Raw genomic sequence first — 18,952 nt, 5'->3', positions numbered from 1 at the left:
ACAGGATTCGACAGCAGCCGCAAGGGGGACCCAACAGACATGAGTTTCCCATTAAAAATTACAAAATCGACGAAGGAAGGAGGTGAGGCGAATGGCGACAAGGAGAACCCTTTCGCCAGGCGCAGTGGCCTTGATCGGTCACCCCAAAGAGAGGGGGGAGGCGATGGCGGAGCACGTGGTGGGTCGGAAGAGGTGCCGGTGGATGTTAAGATGGACGGCCCCACTCTGACCAAAGTCATTAACACGGTGATGACTAACCACGGTGAGGATGGAGTTCAGACGATGGAGGTGATTATGGACGTTTCGGACGTAATCATGTCCTTCCTGGACAACCGAGTAAATTATAGTAAGGACTTAAAACAGGCCGTACTGACCCTCTGCGCTCTAGTCGTGGAGGCGAAGTCGGAGTGGAAGTCCTTGCTGGAAGCCAGTAAGGAGGCGGAGCACAAGATCCGTCTTCTTACTGAGGAAAAGGAATTGGCGGTTAGCCAAGCCAAGAAGGCCTCGAAGGAGCAGCTGGCGGAGAGCCAGACTGCAGAACTTAAACGGCGTATGGCTAACAGCGGAGCAACTCCTAAGCTTAGTAGGGTCACGCAGGAGGCGGACCTGAAAGTAGCTAATAAAGCCTCGGCACGGACCGCAGAAAAGGTCCGAGTGGAGACCGAGAGGAAAATGGTACCTCCACCTAGGAAGATACCAGAGGACCGCCGGGAGGAAGATCTACCATGGACAAAGGTAGTGAATCCTAAAAAGGAGAAAAGAAGCCGCCAGCAGGTCGCAAGGAGTGCGACCAAGGGAAAGGATCCAGCCACCGCCAAGAAGGGTAGAGCCCGTGAGGAAAAGGGTGCGCCTTCTAGTGGGAGTGGCAAGCGGAAGGATAGAGGTGAAGCGATCATTGTCAAGGCTGACGATAAAAGCTACGCCGAAGTCCTAAAGACTATGAGAGGCACTGAGAAGCTCTCTAGTCTAGGAGGGGATGTCAACTGCATCCGAAGAACGCGCAAAGGCGAGATGATTCTCGTCTTGAAGCGGGATGCTACTCGGAAGAGTTCCGAATATAAAAAGTTGACGGAAGAGGTCCTGGGTGACAGGGTCCAGGTTAGAGCCCTGTGCCCAGTCCTGAACATCCAGTGCAAGGGCATGGATGAAATAACCGAAGCCGGAGACCTGGTAGACGCACTGAAGGATCAGTGTAATGTCGAGATCCAGGAATCCGCGATTCGGTTACGCAAAGGCTTTGCGGGAATGCAGGTTGCCTCATTCCAAGTACCTATGGCTGAGGCCAAGAAGGTGCTGGATAAGGTAAAACTGAAGGTGGGTTGGTCGGTGTGCTCGCTGAGCACAAGCCAACCCAATCAGGCCTGCTACAGGTGCCTTGGCCACGGTCATAAGTCCTATGACTGTAAGGGACCTGACCGTAGTAAGCTGTGCCGTAGGTGCGGAGCCGAAAACCACCAGGCTCGCACCTGCCAGGTTGCCCCGAGATGCCTGATCTGTCCTACGGGGCAGACAACAGGCATCTCACCGGTGCGCAGGCCTGTCCGGCCTCTAGAAGGGTCCAGACATGCAAGTAACACAGCTAAACTTGAACCACTGCGAGGCGGCCCAGCTGCTGCTACAACAGTCGGTTATCGAGTGTAAAGCTGATGTTGCCTTGCTGTCCGACCCATACCGCATCCCTGCTGGAAACGGCAGCTGGATTGCGGACAAGTCCGGTATGGTGGGAATCTGGACTTGTGGGCGCTACCCCATCCAGAAGATAATATCTTCGCCTAACGATGAGGGTTTCGTCATAGCAAAGGTAAACGGTGTTTACTTTTGTAGCTGCTACTGTCCTCCTAGATGGAGTATAGAGCAGTACACTAGGGTAGTTGATACTCTTGCGGCGAAGCTAACTGGCCTTAAACCAGTAGTTGTAGCAGGTGACTTCAATGCGTGGGCAGTGGACTGGGGTTCCCGGTTTACTAACGCTAGAGGTCATATCCTGTTAGAGTCACTAGCGGTATTGAACGTAGTTCTGCTGAACGAAGGTCAAGTGCCAACGTTCAGAGGACCGAGCGGTGATTCATGTATCGATGTCACCTTCTGCAGCGCAGGATGGACTGAAGAACCGAGATGGATGGTCCACGAGGGTCATACTTCTAGCGACCATCAGGAAGTACGTTTTATGGTCGAGTATACCCGGAGAACTACGACGAGAAGAGGTGGTGCAACGGATCCCGGATGGCGCACGTCACAGTTCAATCAAGAGCTGTTGGTGGAGGCGCTGCGCTGGGAGAGTAGGACTACAGGACTAAGCGGTAACGACCTGACGGAAGTACTTACACGTGCTTGCGACGTGGCGATGCCAAGGAAGACCCAGCCGCCAGGAAATCGACAACCAGTGTACTGGTGGTCTGACACGATTGCAGATCTTCGTAGAACCTGTCTTAAAGCTAAAAGAAGGTTGCGACGTGCTAGAACAGACGCTGAGCGACTCGATAGACGAGGGGTATTCCGGACAGCGAGCAGAGCCCTGAACTACGAGATTAAATGTAGCAAGCGAGCCTGCTTCGAACAGCTGTGCAGGATGGCGAATGACACCCCGTGGGGCGATGCATACAGGATAGTGATGTCTAGGACCAATAGCACACCTCCTGAAAGATCCCCAGAGCTGTTAGCCAGTATAGTAGAGGGACTGTTTCCGACACATGAACCATCGGACTGGCCCACTACTGGTGACTAACGAAGAGCTTATCGTAGCCGCAAGAAAACTTAAGCTCAATAAGGCGCCAGGCCCGGATGGTATTCCAAACCTGGCCCTTAAACACGCCATTCTTGCCAATCCAGATATGTTCAGGAGCTGCCTCCAGAGATGCATGGACGAAGGAAACTTCCCAGATCGATGGAAACGGCAGAAATTGGTGCTATTACCGAAGCCTGGCAAACAGCCGGGGGATCCTTCGGCATACAGACCAATTTGTTTACTCGACACAGCTGGAAAGCTGCTAGAGAGGGTCATTCTGAATAGATTGTCGGCCTATACAGAGTGTGCTGGTGGCTTATCTAGCAACCAGTATGGCTTCCGTAAGGGCCGTTCTACCATCGAAGCAATTCGAGCGGTAACGGATACGGCCAAGATAGCGAGAGGTCTAAACAGAAGAGGTATTAGGTACTGCGCGTTGATTACACTCGATGTAAAAAACGCGTTCAACAATGCTAGCTGGGCAGCAATTGCTGACTCCCTGCACCGATTGAGAGTTCCGGATTACCTGTGCAGGATACTGAAAAGCTATTTTCAGAATAGGGTGCTGTTATACAACACTGATGCCGGTCAAAAGTCGATCGTAGTGTTCGCGGGTGTTCCACAGGGATCGATCCTCGGACCGGTTCTGTGGAATATTATGTACGATGGAGTATTACGCCTAAGTCTTCCGGCCGGAGTGAAGATAGAAGGCTTCGCGGATGACGTAATGCTAGAAGTAGCAGGTGACACTCTCGTCGAAGTCGAACTGAAGGCTTCATACGCGATTGGCAGAGTAGAGGAATGGCTCAACTCGAGGCGGTTGTCCCTTGCACATCACAAGACAGAAGTTGTGGTAGTGCATAACCGTCATGGGCTGCAACAGGCGAGGATAAGAGTAGGGACCTGCACAGTTAACTCCGTGAGGTCTCTCAAGCATCTGGGCGTGATGATCGATGATAAGCTCAATTTTACGAGCCACGTCGATTATGCATGTCAGCGGGCTTCATTGGCGATAAAATCTTTATCACGAATGATGTCCAACAGATCGGCGGTGCATAGTCAAGTGCGTAGGCTGATAGCTGGCGTAGCATTGTCTATCATCCGTTATGGCGTGCCGGCATGGGCCGTAGCACTAAAAGCCGAGTACAATGTAAAGAAATTGATCAGAGTACACCGGCTGATGTGCTTACGTGTCGCGAGCGCATATCGCACCATATCATATGAGGCGGTGTGCGTTATAGCTGGAATGATGCCGATCGACACACTCCTAGAGGAGGATGTGGAGTCCTACAACGAAAGGGACTCGGTGCAAGTGCGACGTGTCGAGAGAGCAGCTTCGTTGCTCAAATGGCAAAGAGCATGGGACACCGCAGTCAAAGGTCGTTGGACCCACAGACTGATTCCAGATGTGTCCAACTGGGTCGATAGGAAGCATGGTCAAGTCAACTTCCACCTAACACAGGTGTTGTCTGAACATGGCTGCTTTAAGAAATTCCTACACAGGTTTGGCTTCGCAGATTCTGCGGAGTGTCCTGAATGTGTAGGTGAGGTAGAATCGGCAGAGCATGTGATGTTCGCATGCCCGCGATTCGAGGTAGAACGCAATACCATGCTGCTTATTAGTGGTATGGATACAACCCCGGACAACCTCGTCGAGAGGATGTGCCGGGAAGAAGCTATATGGAATGCGGTGAACACAGCATCTCAACAGATCATGTCGAAACTGCAGCGGTGGTGGCGTCTTGAACAAAACCAACGAGTGCAGTAAGGGCACCTGTGATGCAGTGAACATTTGCTCACCCCGACAACCAACATGTCGCGGGTGGGCTGCGGGGACCTCAGTATGTAGATATAGAGGTCATTGCGGTTCACGCGCGGTGGTTGTTGTCGGGGTGCTCGTCTCCAACGTGAGATTATGATACGGACCGTTAGGTTACTATCATAGCTTGCGATCGACGGGTGGTGAGGTAGCCACCCTTGAAGTCGATGTTGTGTGTATTGACGTCAAGTGCGTTAGCATAGGCGTGAGCGTTCTCAATAGTCCCCCCCTGATGTATTGCTTAATTGCGGGCCGGGGGTACGGACTGGCGAAAGGGTTTTGGTTTTAGTGGGTCGGGTAAGAGTTACATGACATACCCATCCCCACACTACCTGAGTACCTCCTCAGGTGTCTGGTTGCAGATTTCCGTTTACCCTTGCTCAAGAAAAAAAAAAAAAAAAAAAAAACAGTGAGTAAATATGCGCCCCCTTTGTGCTTCCAAGTGCGTTAAAGCCCATCGCCGAAAACCATTGTTGCTGGCGTGCCAATAATAACATCATTTATCGAGTACCACAATTAGAATCTCGCATAACTTCCATGCATTGGTGACGTGTTAACTCGTAAAGTTTTCCCAAGTAGTTGAATCCACATCAAAAGGGCAAACTTCACTCCGAGCAGCTCTCAAAGCGAGCATGTAATTCTATTATTTTCCGCATCCAACGTCCCCGGGCAATTCAATGTCCATTTTCACATGATTTATCGTCCATTCCCGTGGGGCCGAGCAGCATTCGGCCGGAACGGTAATAAATTCCACTTCATTTTCCCAGACACATTTTCCCCCGCATCGTGGCTACCGTTCTATGGGTAAGCGTTCTTTTCTGGGCTGGTCCCGCCAGAAAGAATTCAACAGCAGTGACAAAGACTAGGAGCAAATGATGACAATGACGGCAGAGACTTGAAAGCTAGCCCGATGCGAAAGGCGGAAAGCGGTGCGGTGGCTTGGCTCTGGCTGTTGAAATCATTATTTCGTTTGGTGATTTATGTCGGACTTTTTTCCCTGCTTCAAGTGAACTAGATGAAGCTGAAAATGAGCTTGTACGTACATTATAATTCGGGGACAAACAAAATCGCCCATGTTCTTGCTGATGGTGCTGTTGCTTTTCCATGGCAAATGACGTCTTGCGATCATTACTTAAGGTGGTGGTAGGCTGCGTACATTTTGTGTGTGTAATAAATTTCTATTGCATTTTTTGGCCATGGGGAACCATTCAACGGACTATTTCTCAACCTCATTCGTGTTATTATTCAGATCACCACACCGGAGACATGTCCTTGGAATTACCAGGTGAAAAACGGGCCGCCATCTTGGACAGTTTTCCAACTATGTCCTTAATAAGAATATTTAATGCCATTGTATATACAAACTTAGAACAACAACATTTTAGGAAAAAAAACAATAAGTTAAAAATAAGTCGAGTCAAGTACAAGACACTGAAGACGACCTCATAGTTGAGGTCGAAATACGTATCTGTAAATATAACAAAACGAAGTGGAATTAAATGGAGAGCACTAAACTCGTCTTAGACGGTTGAATACATTCCAGAGTTTCTAATGGAAATACAGCCCTTGCAATATTTTTGGTTTCAATTGAATGGTGTATGGTGTTTTTTGCCTTTCTCGTATACTAAGTATACGTAAAGGCTATATGATCGCTCCAAAAACAAACTTTTTATAAAAGGCCCGGAGACCCATAGTGTTATATACCGATCGACTCAGCTCGACGAATTGAGGTGATGTCTGTGTGTGTGTGCGCATCCACCCAAAAAAAATGTCACTCATTTTTCAGGCATATGCGTAGGTATAATAATTTATCTAGGTACATTTACCACGGTGCTTACTTCTACTCGCTTGTTGTCAGAAAGATATTCAATTTGCAAAAAACAGCTGACCGTGGAGGTTGGTACTCAGATTCTGATGGTGACCTTTAAGTGGTATTGTTGTGTAAGAGTTATCACGCCTATCTAGAGAGTAGGAGATTGAGGGATCGAATCCCTCTAAGACACGTGTATTCTTTTCCGCAAATTTCATATAAATTTTTCCATTTCGAAGCATGTGCTGTGCATATTCACAGCCAAGATATTCAACACATAAAAAAACGATTTTCATACGGCCGAGTTGCCGAATAATATGTAATCAATTATCAACAATTACAAGAACTACTTCAATATGCTGATAGTTTTTTTATTGCGTAATTTGGATTTTGAAGCAAGCATTCGTTAGCTCCCTTATTATATGATTTCATCAAAATTATTATCTAAATTGCCAGATAAAAATAGGCTCACTGTGTCACACTATGAAGAATAAATGTATTAATAAACTCATTGTATCGCCTACTATGCAGGACAACATCTGCCGGGTTGACTAGTGTAAAATAAATGTGAAAATCAGGAAAATGCAATTTCTCTGCATATACAATCCATTTTTGAAAAGTTAAAAAGCACACTGGACCAGCTCCCAAGTAATGTTGGTCGGAACGGGCCCAATTTTCTCAGTTCGAATAGCTCTGTTGTCAATTCCAGCCCCAAACATCAATCTGGTTCCTTCCGTATTGTGGTGAACTTGCATGCACTTTCATTTAGGGTTCAGCATTTTCTTCCATCTCCAATGTTCAATTTTTCACATTGAACCAAATAACTCGCGACGTTCTGTTTCAAATACTTCACTTTATTTAGGCTTAAGTACATGCAAAATTCGCTTTATTTTTTAACACTAGGTATATTAAATTTTACTCTTACGGCTAGCAATGAAAAAGAACACGAAACATAAAACACAAATTGATATGTGCCGGCGGTTGGTCTACCATATGTGCGTCGCAGTGACTTGGTGAAATTGGACTGACCGTCGATCCGAATTGATCCGTCCAATCGCAGTGATGATTGAGATAATGATGATGACCGTGTGCCAGGTGAGATAACAGTGCGAGGTGGAGATATTTAGCAGAGATCGTGTTTCTATCGCATGTTTTGAGGTTCAATAATCGGAATATGGTGAACTGCGTGTGTCGAATGCATCGCCGTCGATACACTGGACTGCTTGGTCAAAGGTAGTACCATCAGTACAACGGGAACTGGTTTGCTGCTGTGGGATGTCAGTGATATAGTTCTGGTGGTTGCTCTACTCCTGAACATCCTCACCCACACTGGAATTTGTCTAATTTCTGAAATGAAAGAAACAGATCCTCTTCGGCAGGATGGGAAGAAGGAATGGGTTATTGCGCTACTACTTAGAAGTTGCTGATGCAGTGGAATGTAGGTTGCCGTTTTCTTCTGGAAGCGGCAGGATACATAGTTTCTCAATGGGTCGAATTAAGTTCCCCGTGGCAGTCTTGAGAGTGACAACTCTGACAATTCCGTCGCTTCCAGGATGTACATCACTGATCCGCCCCATATTCCACTTCATAGGAGGCAGGTTTTCGTCCTAGATTACGGCTAGTTTTTCTATCTCGACTTGGATTGCTGGTTGAAAGTGTTTATTTCTAATCTGGCAGTTGGCAAAGGTATTCTCTGCGCCATCTCTTCCAGAAATTGGAATTAGGAATTGAGTTGTAGGGTCTTTAGGCGATTGCTTGGAAACCTACTCTACTATACTCAGGTTCCGGAATGAATTGAAAAGCTGTACCAACTAGGAAATGCGTTAAGGGCGAGAGTTTAGACAAGCTTCAACCTGGGCAAGTAGCGTGGTGAAATCCTTCGGATATACTGGTGAATCGCCTATTACTCGCTGTAAATGGTGCTTGGTGAATCAGACGGCTGCTTCCCATAACCCTCCGAAATGGGGGCACTTGGTGGCATGAAGTGCCACTGAATCCCATCTTTGACGCACTTTCTATATACGGCGTCGTTATGATCATGACTCTTCAGCAACTGCAATAGATCCTTCATCTGATTTCGGGCACCGAAAAAATTAGTACCATTGTCGGAATAAATATTTGTACAAAGACCTCTCTTTTCCACAGTAATTTATCATGGTAATGCTGAAGAAGCAGCCGGGTGAATGGATGCCGAGCTGTAAGAACAACTGGGTACTTCGCTTCATCTGACTCCAAAGGGTGATTCAGTCGTCCTCCTAGTTTAAGAAGTTGGTCCTTGGAAAGAAATGGGTTGAACCAGCGTGGTAGTGACCTTTTTGGAACATTTCCTCCCGCAGAGATTGCATTAAATTCATCAGCAAAAACTTCATTCTGCACCAGACGAAGTAACATACTTTCTGCCTTCCCCAACTCGGATGTGGTGAAAAATCCCGTATCCTTTCGGCTGGTTTCCGGTGCTCAAAGTAACTTCATCAGACGCAACCAGTAGTGCGGCGAATTAGGTCAGTATACGATGAAAACTTGCTAATATACTCCTGGTTGAACTCGCTGACAGTAGAAACAGCTGATGTGACAATTTTCCGCCGTTTTTCTTCTTCTTCCTCCTCAGATATTACCGATTCTGGTGATCTTGGCCATTGATCCGAGCTTGACTTCAACCAGGTGGGACCTCTCCACCAAAATTGATTTTCCAGGATGTCCTGCAACCATCGTAGAACGCAAGTGGAATCCTGGAAAACTGCTCCGCAAAGTTCCAGCCTAGGGATTGTCAGGCATTTTAACGGAGCCACCTTCGATTTGGAAAAAAGCAGTCGAACCTTTACCTTTCCGTGTGCATCCGTACTACGGACGTATAAACACATGCCTTCTCCGATGTGTCGGAAAAACAATGGAGTTCAACCTCAACCGCTTCTACAATGACTACATATCTTTCGATTCGCGCTTGATTGAGTATGGGTAGTTGCTCGTGGAACCTTCTCCAGGACTCACCCACCATCGAAAGTAGCGGCTGGTCCCAGTTTAAGGGTTGTTTACTCTCGTCACGTATCTTCCACAGAAGCTGCAGAAATCTTTTTGCCGTAGTAATAACAGCTTCCAGAATCCAGCGAAGGAATGGTGAACTGGAACCTTAGAATGTCCGAAGATGGAATCCAAGTCAGCCCTAAGGTTTTTCACTCATAACAAACGCGACGCGAGACAAGACATAACACTTATAGTTCTTACAATCGTCATTAACGATTGTAAGAACTATAAGTGTTATGTCTTGTCTCGCGTCGCGTTTCTTATGAGTGTCGTGTCGTTCTTACGTTAAGCACAAACCATAAAAATTGTTGCCTAAGGTTTTTACTGCTGTATCAGGATCCATGGTAGTCCCACTCGAAGTACGAATCGCCAAGTTTTCTTCGGGAATGTCTGCTATGTTGGATGCCCATATGCGAAGTTGAAAACCTCCTCTTTGCAATCAGTTGCTTCTGCAGTAACGTTGCTGTTTCCTCGTCATTCGCACCCGTAATGACGTCATCCATGTAGGTGTCGTCCATGGTTGCTCGTACTATGGATGAGACCGGGGCAAGTTGTTGAAGCGCCCTGGTGGCCAAAAACGGTGCAGGTTTTGTTCCGTACGTTACCGTATTCAGCTCATACGTACGGATAGTTTTCAATGGCAAATTTCGACATAGGATGCACTGTAGAGAGCGGTCTCCAGAACGAACAATGACTTGGCGGAACATTTTCTCCACATCTGATACTAACATTATCTGCTTGGTCCGACACCAAAGAATTATGGACCGGAGATCTTCCTGAACTATTTGCTCTACCAGTAGTACATCAGTAAGCGAAACTCCTGAAGACATCAAGGCATCGAAAACAACGCGAACCTTGGTTGTTGTTGAAGCCTCTTTCACCACAGGATGATGCGGTAAATTGCACCTTCGAATCAGCTCTTGGGAATCTTCATTCAGCATCTTCGTAGATTGAGCTACTCTTCCATAAAGGCGTACTGTTATCGAAGTGATGAGTTCTTTGCTAACCTTCTTTCGGTTCCTTGTAGACGTCGACATGCTATGTCCTTTGACTCACCCAACCTTGACACAGCGCCTTAATCATCGGTAGAGCAACGGTATACCGACCATTCGTATCACGTTGTATCGCACTGGAGAACCACTCCTCACATCGCATCTCGTCAAGCGAATAAGCCTTGTCTGACTTTACCTCCTCGCAGGACCAAAACCGAGCTATTAAGGTATCCAAGCCATCCAACGCGGATACGTTGCAGCTTATGTGAAGAGTTGGTATTCCACCGCTGATAACCCAGCCAAACACGGATTCGTTAAGGGTTGGAAGTTGCTCCCCCAAGGAAATCCTTTTGGCTGTTTCGAAAAAGTCGAAGAAGTACTTGATGCCAAGTACGATATCCACCCCATTAGACTCGAAGAATGTCACGGGTAAAAATCCGTTCCCAGAAATGAGAAAATTATTCATGATTCCACGAATTCGTCGTGTTTTCATGCTATGAAAATACACCATGGATATGAATCATGATTTATTTTCGCGTAACGCAACCAATGCGTTACAATTTGGTTGTCAAGATCGACAGAATAAAAAAAAGTTCAACAGGGGATTTGAACTCGAGTACACTGAGTGAGAGTCCTGCGTGCTACCTCTCAGCCGTTCTTACTTCTTGGGAATGGAGTGTTGGAAGTATAACCGGTTATGCATACTGTCGACTGATGAGGATTGCCTAGTACCATGAATAATGTTCCTGAAATCATGAATTATAATCATGGTTTTATGAACTGACCTGATTCATGATTTCATGATTTATTATTCATGCCTGTGGGTAAGTGGGTATGAACTCCGCTCGGCAGTGCCCAAGCAGCCGTATTGATAGTGGTTGTTGGAAGATTTACCGTGACCCTGGGAAGAACCAGCAATGCTAGCTCACGGGAATAGTCCGTAACTAGTGAACGAAGTACGCTTGAATCCTTTGCCGAACCTCGGTCGGTCGCCGCCTGACCAATTCTTGTTACCGAAATATCCACTTGATCTCGGTGAACTTGTAACCGTTGACTCAATCGCTCTGTAATAAAATTACTTTCGGATCCGGAGTCCAGTAACGCACGAACAGGAAACCGATTGCCGATGTCATCCTCAAACTTCACAACTGCTGTTGCCAAAAGAACCCGTGTTGGATGTTGGTGAGCTGTAGCGGACACTACAGCTTCCGTGGCTGCCACGTTAGCCCCTTGGGTGTTTGATGAATCCCTTTGATTCTTAAGTACCGATGGCTGTTTGCCCCAGCAACTGCCACCACCTTAGGTTCTTTCTTCTTCCCCTGCTTAAAACATACTGGGGTATAGTGCCGAACCTGGCAGTTCTTACAGGAGTATTTTAATTGGCATTCCTTGGCATGGTGCCCCGTTCTGAAGCAGTTTCAACAAAGTCCATGTGTTTTCAGTAGACTGTCTCTGTCCGATGCCGTCATTCGATGAAACTCGTTGCACTGGTACAGAAAGTGATCTGATGAACAGACAACGCAGCGTCCCCTAGATGCCTGGGTAGAACTATAGCTGGCCTTCATCGTTGACTGCCGCATAAATTCGAATAAATCCTCCAATTTATCCTCCTGCTTCGTCGATGTCCCCGTTGAACGTCTGCAGCACGTACTTCCACATCGGTACCGGTATTGGCACCAGAAAATGCCTCGGTGAACCGCTGAATGTCGTTGAAGGACAGTTGAGCTGTCTTCAGCCTTGCAGTCAATGCCCTTATCGATGGCGCCTTGGAAGTTGATGCTCCAGCGGGTGGTGTCATGTTGTTGTCGATAATCAGGTAGAGAGAGGTACGGTGTAGTATACTGCAAAAGGTCTAGCTTCGCCAGGCATATACAATTTTAATTTACCCGGAGAAACGAAAAGTGTCGCTCCAAATTAAAATTGATCAACCGCAACAAGTAGCTTTACGCTCCAATGGACGACAACTCAGGAACAATTGAATAGTATGAAGAGGAAAACGATGATGTAGTACACATAGTGCAGGCCTAGCTTCGCAAGGCATATACTACATAAGTTTACCCGACAAAACAGGAAGTGATGCTCTAAGTACAACCCAACAAATATTGCAAACAGCTTTGCGTTCAATTCGTCACGATAGTGCACACCAAATCGTCATAAACTCGATGAGAAGTGGATAAAGAGGAGAAAAACTGGTGTAGTATCCAAAAGTATGGCTTCAGCCAGGCATATACTGCGGCAACTCACCACATGAAACAATTACTGCACCAAATCCCTTCAAAATGTTGAACGATTATTTCCAAAATCGACCATAAGTTCAAACTCAAAGATTAGAGGAACGCACTTCAAGGGCAATCAAAGTGTAACGAAGAGGGTTTGATAAAATTGTGGAAACATTTGCCTAGCTCCGGCAGTGTGGAGAATAAAGTGAGTCTGAAAAAAGCATTTGCATTTGTTGATTACATTGATGGAATGGAACGTATGTATTTATTATTCCATGATAAAAATAATGAAATAAACTTAAATATTTAAAAATTACATTAATAGAAAAATGAAAAATTGAAATTCAATCGTAGTAGGCATTTGAAATGCCAGCATACTAAGAAGCTAATAAGAAGAAAATTGAAATTCAATCTCAGTAGGCTTACAAGAATTCTAGATTATTCGAACGGTGAAAATAAACGATCATCATTCAATGTTCAGTTTTATCCTTCGAATTATCCTTGCAAATTATCCTTCGGTGTTCTGCGCTTGTTTTCGTTGGTAAAAGGCAAATCGGAAGACGGATTTTCTTGGCTACGACACCACTAACCGATGTCGAATAAATAGGGATGTATTTACCAAAGTTGAAGAGGTCAAAATGTGATACTATTATTTTGGTGAAGCCCTTTATTGACAATGGTTGTATGCCAAGACAGTGGTTGTATACCTAGTAGAGCCTGCCAGAAATGCAGGATGATTTCTGCAATGGAAGGTTGAATATAAAAATTGCTAAACGCTAGCAAAAAAAAGGAAACCTGTGTGGATGACCCCATTATAACAGAGTGTTACTTGAAAGTTGTTAGCCATGGCTGTTTGTTGAGTAGTAGATATAAATGCATCTGGTGGTCAAAAATTGGACATTTACCCTATCCGGAGAGTCTTTCCCGTTAATAACTGATACAGGTATTAGAACAGCGGCCCAGGGAGCACGTTTTTCTCAATTTGGGAGATTTGTCCCATCGCCGTAACTTATCATCATTTATTTATTCATCATTTATTTGACGAAAATGGGAGTAAAAACAAAATGATAGTTTGTGTGAATTTGAGATAAATTGCCTCTTTTTGCGCAGCCAAACTATTTGAAGTCCGAAAACGATCGAATTTGATCCAGTGATATTTACGATTCCATTAAATCAGAAACTTGTATGATTCCAATGGTAAAAAGACAACGCGAAGACGTTGAGTATTCGATGAGTAATGATAATATGAGTTTGAATATTTGGTATGACATCACTTGTATAACACCATACTGAATACAAGAATCTGCAGGTTTTTCTTGATACGACTAGGTCCAATCGTTATTCCGACCAACTACCAGTTCACTACAGAGTTCAATTTTATTGAAACTCCTGTATTTCCTTGAAACCACCGACCAAGAACCTCTAGACTTGAATTTTTATAATCAAATTTGGAGTTTATGAAGATAAACCAATCACTCCAAAAAGAGTTTTTTATTAGTCTAGGTCCAATAGAGCTTCAAACTCCGACCAGCACATATTTTGCGTTAACTAGTGCGTAAATTCACAAAAAGGAAGTTCGATTTTTTTTTGAAGAATATCCGCGATCTACTAGTTCAACCTGTTTTCATTTGCGTAGATTTACTAAATTCAAAAATTCGTAAACATTTCATTGAATGTATAGGAATTTTATGGCACCTCTAAAGTGGATCATATGATTGTTATAAAAGCTTGAGGAATTTATAAAGAAAATTCTACACCACGCAATTAACTGATTTTAAATCTCCCTGCTTTTAACGCGCTCTTCGTTTTGATCATCTGCAATATAGTAGGGGAAGAGACCCCAGAACGCCCCCCCCCCTCCCCCCGAGGCAAAACGCCTTTTGTGGTTTCCGTCATATTTACCGTCATTTAGATGGCCATAACAAAACTAGATATAAAATTATGTAGGTTAGGCGAAAAAAGTTTCAAAATAGTGTATGGAAAGGTCGGAAAAACCAAAAATTTCCACATTTTGAAGAAACATCCAACATTTTGGCGAGGCAAAACGCCCTAGCAGCACTAACATACAATGTACTTGCGTCTCCACGCACTATCCATACCAGAATGCTGATCCGCCGACGCGTGGTGCTTTGTTCCCTAGGAGCTGCTAGCTAAAAGGCGTTTTGCCTCATGAGTTTTCCGGCAACAGAATATCACCACTTTTTTGAAATGTGAATATTATCAATATGATTGAGATTTTTTCTAATTTCAATATGACATCAGCTAGCAATATTGTTTGACTGTTGCGTGAGGTAGAAACACCCATGAAAATCGTTATAGCTAAGGCATAAAAGCAGTCTATGCTTAGCTAGGGCATATTGCCCCCCCTTCCCCTAAGGGGTACAAAAAAAAGTTTCGCCAAGGGCACCGGGCGGCCACGCGTCGGCGCTGCCTCGGAGAAGGGGGGGGGGGGCAATATGCCCTAGCTAAGCAAACATTTCTTTATTGTCTTATTTGTAACGCTATTCATGGGTATTTTTACATTATGCATCAGATAAACATGATAGCTAGTTGATGCCATTCAAAAATTGTCAAAAATCTCAATAATATTGATAATATTCACATTTCAAAAAAGTGTTGCCGGAAAACTCATGAGGCAAAACGCCTTTTAGCTGGCAACTCCTTGGGAACGAAGTACCACGCGTCGGCGAATCAGCATTCTGGTATGGATAGTGCATGGAGACGCAAGTACATTGTAGGTTAGTGCCACAAGGGCGTTTTGCCTCGCCAAAATGTTGAATGTTTCTTCAAAATGTGGAAATTTTCGGTTTTTCCGACCTACCCGTACACTATTTTGAAACTGTGTTTTTCGCCTAACCTACATAATTTTAGATCTAGTTTTGTTACGGACATCTTAATGACGGTAAATATGAGGGAAATCACAAAAGGCGTTTTGCCCTGGGGGGGGGCGTTTTAGGGCCTCTTCCCCTATAACTCATAACACAGATACTACCTCTTCGCATTCAAACAAATTCTGTTCTTAGAACATTCGAATTACTTAGCTCAAAAACAACCTCTGAAACAAATCCAAATTCGCCTCGTTTAAATGCTTGAAAGGTTTTTTACGCTCTCGTGAGGCGTAAAAAGGGAGAGCATTATTTCGAATCTGGAGCGTAAAAAGATGGACGCAAAAAAAAGGAGCGTAAAAGGAGCGAACATAAAAAAAAGGTTTCACCGTTTTCATATGATACGTCTATAAAATAAACAAAACATAATTGTAAAAATTGACTTAGCTTAGTTGTTGACGTCCTTTGCACCAGTTGTTGCATTAGTAGTGGTCCCATTATGGCCAATTTCATAAGAAAACAATGCTATTTGCCATGATAAGAAACAAAATTAAGAGTGTGTTCCTATTATGGTTTGAGCAATTCAGAGGATAATATAAAATTTAATTGCGGCTTTTAAACTTGTTCCTAGGAAAAGAAGAGGAAACCTTTCGCTACCTTTCATTTATGTTTCTAAAAATAGTTATTCTTAACTATGACGACGATTGGTACACCCACTCTAATCTGGGTTTCAAAATCTCGTATACTCAATACGTAAAATTCGCACACTTTGAAGTTTATCCGTAAGATGTTCGAATTCGCTGAATGGGGAGTATTAATAAATCATTTGAATGAACTGCCCAGCGCCGATCTCAAGATAGGAGGAAGGCAACCCCAGCAGCCGTTTCCGTTGTTCTAAATTAATTTATGCCCCACTTGAGACTCGTTCGAACCGAACCCTCCTCCGCCCACACTGGGAAAAGCCTACCAAATGGTGTCGACCTTTTTTCTTCGATTCAGATACTATCGGAAAACAAACCGTAGAATCCTTTTTGGCAGGCACGGCGTAAAATGCTGCACACAGACGCTAAAATCTGTACGGCGAACATATTTTCTATGGATGACAAAGTGCTTGGAAATAATATCCTAAATTACTGGTTGATGTAGTCAAAGGCCCAACACGTTGAGCTGAGCGACGATTTTCTTCGGCAAACAACCACAACCACACCCTTATTAAATTCCTAAAATTATTTAGCAAATGAAAAGAAACCATGTTTGTAAACAATGTTTGGAAGCGTAAAGCGTACTTGCAAAACTCCCCGTCAATGTTTTTTGTGGAGAACAATTCTATTTTATGTGCCAATTGTCCATATCATGTCGCTTCCCTTTAGTGAGATTTTTTGCCCTTTCAAGCTTTCAAGCAAAAACCGAACTTCTTTTCGGTTATCTTGATAAAAAACCGGATACGTCTTACTCATGACCAAAATGCGTCATATACGAAAAACAAGCGATCCCGTAAAGCATCCCGTAATCAAAATATACTTTCCGATTGTGGGGAAAATCTGTGAAGAATTTGAATGAATGAAGAGAAAAACTACAAACGGGTCCGTTAGAGTTCATCCCATTTGAGATCCCATTTTTCACCACTCGAAAGACACTTAGAAGGGGAAGAAGCCCCAAAACGCCCCCCCCCCCCCCCCCCATTGCAAAACGCCTTTTGTGGTTTCCCTCATATTTACCGTCATTAAGATGTCCGTAACAAAACTAGATCTAAAATTATGTAGGATAGGCGAAGAAAGTTTCAAAAAAGTGCATGGGAAGGTAGGAAAAACCGAAAATTTCCACATTTTGAAGAAACATCTAACATTTTGGCGAGGCAAAGTGGCAATAACCTACAAAGTACTTGCGTCTCCACGGACTATCCATACTAGAATGCTGATTCGCTGACGCGTGGTACTTTGTTCCCTAGGAGCTGCCAGCTAAAAGGCGTTTTGCCTCATGAGTTTTCCGGCAACAGAATATCACCACTTTTTTGAAATGTGAATATTATCAATATGATTGAGATTTTTGACAATTTTTGAATGGCATCAACTAGCTATCTTGTTTAACTGATGCATAATGTAAAAATACCCATGAATAGCGTTACAAATAAGACAATAGAGCAGTGTTTGCTTAGCTAGGGCATATTGCCCCCCCTTCCCCAACTTACTTTTGAGCTCTTTTGCATCGATGAGTATTACTCCGTTGATACACCACTCAACCGGTGATTGTTAGATTTTCTAACAATTCTGTATATGAACCTACCAAAACCTGTATAAGAGCTGGGCATGTGGTTGTATTTGTAGTTCCACTTTTCAACATTTTTCAGCATTACAGGAACCATTTCTTAGTCCGTTGAATCATTATGTCATGTAAAATGACTCAATAAACTCAATAAATGTTTTGTGCAACAAATTTGCATCTTATCGGGTTTACGAAAAGAAGCTTCCAAAAAATGTCACTCTCTATTCTACGAAATACGGCTTGGAAACTTTGGCCCAATTTTTTAAAACATTTCTCCACGGTTTATTTGGTTCCTAAAACCATAAATAACTTTTGGTTTTATTTTTGGTTTATTTTTTTTCAAAATTTATTGCGTAGTGTTAACACTTAATCCCTGAATTAGGGACGTTCCACTTTTCTAGCTACATCGAGATAGTCAATATACCACAAAAATAGATCTCCCTTTCAAATTATTACAATGCCATAATTATATTGTTGCTATCGAAACAAGTATAGATAATCTTTCGTGATGTTTTCATAACTCACGTGACAATCAATGGTCATCATATGTTGTATATCACATCGCTCACCCCACGTCATGGAACCACTCATCAAACAATTATGGCTCACGCCCACAACTTGCCCAATCCATTCTCCACCATTTAGGGCGCGTTCCAATGTTAATGTACTTTTCCCTCGCCTTCTCCCATTCCAGCACAACGATGATCGGCGTCTACTGCGGGGCTGGCGTGTTTCAATCAGGTCAGCAGGTGAATAGACTTCCCACGAGTCATCAAACCACTCATTACCATCGATAGAAACAAAACACACACAAAAATTCTAACAGTACCGCCCACACCAATTGTCCGCACTTCTGGTATTTGTTTGCACTCATAGTTGGATCCTGACAGTTGGTTGATGTCAGAGAAAAGAAATAAAACAGTTAAAGCAAACATTATGAGTGGGCGAAACATCACGGGCGTTGCAAGGCGAAAACAAGTGCGCTAGCCCGGACCGAAATGCCCTCGAGGGGAATGGACCTCATAGGTAGTGTGGTGGTGTCTAAGCTCTTAGGTGCGTAGTGGAATCGGAGGGACTAAAGTTGACACGCACAAATCTGCAAAGAAGGGTGGTCAATAAAACCATCGCGCTTCTGTTTAGTGGTAAGTTCTTTGGTATATAATGTTAGGCTCAGTCTCACTTGCCGAATTTCGATTAAAGTTTAAAACTGACAATTCAAAACATTCAGAATTATCCTATTATGAAAATAATTATTTACTAGTCAGACGTTCTTTGAAAA

The 18,952-nt window shown here is 44.1% G+C and overlaps 1 protein-coding gene across 1 annotated transcript in view; it reads left to right on the top strand.

Moving 5' to 3' along the window:
* Positions 1–18,952, top strand: part of LOC134227305 (contactin-4) — a 1,204,188-nt gene that overhangs the window by 63,789 nt on the left and 1,121,447 nt on the right. The gene's annotated exons all lie outside the window — the stretch shown is intronic.

Source organism: Armigeres subalbatus, chromosome 3 (assembly GCF_024139115.2).
Source record: "Armigeres subalbatus isolate Guangzhou_Male chromosome 3, GZ_Asu_2, whole genome shotgun sequence".
NCBI lineage: Eukaryota > Metazoa > Arthropoda > Insecta > Diptera > Culicidae > Armigeres > Armigeres subalbatus.
Note: the sequence above shows the minus strand (reverse complement) of the source record. Positions and strands in the feature narration are given on the sequence as shown.